The sequence below is a fragment of the Dictyostelium purpureum genome (genome assembly GCF_000190715.1).
Source record: "Dictyostelium purpureum unplaced genomic scaffold DICPUscaffold_183, whole genome shotgun sequence".
NCBI lineage: Eukaryota > Evosea > Eumycetozoa > Dictyosteliales > Dictyosteliaceae > Dictyostelium > Dictyostelium purpureum.
In genome coordinates, this window is record NW_003519520.1 from 34,719 (window position 1) to 36,484 (window position 1,766).

Sequence of the window (1,766 nt, forward strand, 5' to 3'; positions counted from 1 at the left end):
CCTGTCCCTGTATTACCTGTCCCTGTATTACCTGTCCCTGTATTACCTGTATATGTATTACCTGTCCCTTTATTACCTGTTCCTGTATTACCTGTATATGTATTACCTGTTCTTGTATTACCTGTCCCTGTATTACCTGTCCCTGTATTACCTGTATATGTATTACTTGTCCCTGTATTACATGTACCTGTATGAATATATCTGTATTACCTTTACCTGTATTACATGTCCTAATTCCCTGTCCCCTTATTACTTGATTACCTGTTTCTGTTACCTGTCCCTGTATTACTTGTATTACCTGTATCTGCATTACCTGTCCTTGTATTGCATGTCCCTATAAATATTAAATGTATATATATTACCTATATTACTTCAACAGCCAGCAGCTCTTCAGATAGCAGTTCTTTACATAGCAGATGATGAGATAGCATGTCTTCAGATAGCAGCTGGTAAAATAGCAGCTCTCCAGATCGCAACTGATGAGATAGAAGCTCTACAACAGCCAGTAGCTGATGAAATAGTAACTCTTCAGCATCTAGAAGCTCTTCAGAATAGCAGCTTTTCAACAGACAGCAGTTCTTCAGATAACCGCTCTTCAGCAGACAGAATCTGATGAGATAGCATCTCTTCAACAGACATCAGTTCTTCACATAGCATCTCTTCAGCAGTTGTTGTATGGATTGCGGTTTATTTGAGAATAAAATCTAATAAAGGATAAAAAAGTATTATTGTAATTTAAAAATAAAAATATACATACTTTCTGTTAAAGAATATATCATCATCATTGGATAATTGAACCTGATTAACATAATCAATCATTTATTTACTTACTTACAAATATTATTTTCTTTTTTTATTTATTATATTTTATAGATTTTATTATCACAATGAATTTCTACATTTTCCAGAATAGTAATTGGTATTCCTCTATTTACAAATTTTATTTTAAAGAAATTTAAAAAAAAAAAATTTCATTGTGTGTGTGTTTAAAAAAATTAATTTTTTTTTTTAAATTTCAAATTATTTGAAAAAAATTAATTTTTATATAAATGGTTATTTTCAATTTTCGAATTTCCCCCACAATGCATATCATTTTTTATATTTTTTTTTAAAAAATTTAATTTTTTTTTTTATTCAAAATTTAAAAAAAAAATCACTATGAAAAAAAAGAATTCAGTTAATTAATTTAATTATTTAAAAAATAAATATTGAGCTGCTTTCATGAAGAGTACAAAAAACTTATCTTTTTTTAATATAAAAAATTAATTTGAAATTGACACAACAAATAAATAAAAAAATAAATATAACTAAACTTTGTTTTAATAATTAAAACTAACATTTAATTTAATTTTTGAGGGAATGATTTATCGAAAAATTTGACCCCAGCGGGTGATCCAGTATTATATATTTTTAATTTTTTGTCGCCAAATTATTTTTTTTATATTTAATTTGGTTGGCGGGCGGCGATCGATAAGCTTTGCCACTTCAGCAAAAGTACCCGTCAGGGTGTGGAGCTTTATAGAAATGTTAAATGATGAATCTCTGAAGTTTATTACAGGTAATTGCGCCCCAAGGAAACAAAAGAAATCGAGAACTCATAGAACTTCCTTTCAGTTATATGTGGTCATTCAAAAATGTATAGGAGGTAAAAGTACATTCGAAACTAATAATGTAAACACACCTATACCTCCGCGTTTTATATAAATATAATAATGAATGTTCTTTCCCACATCTTGGATCTTGTTTGATATGATCATTGTTTCATC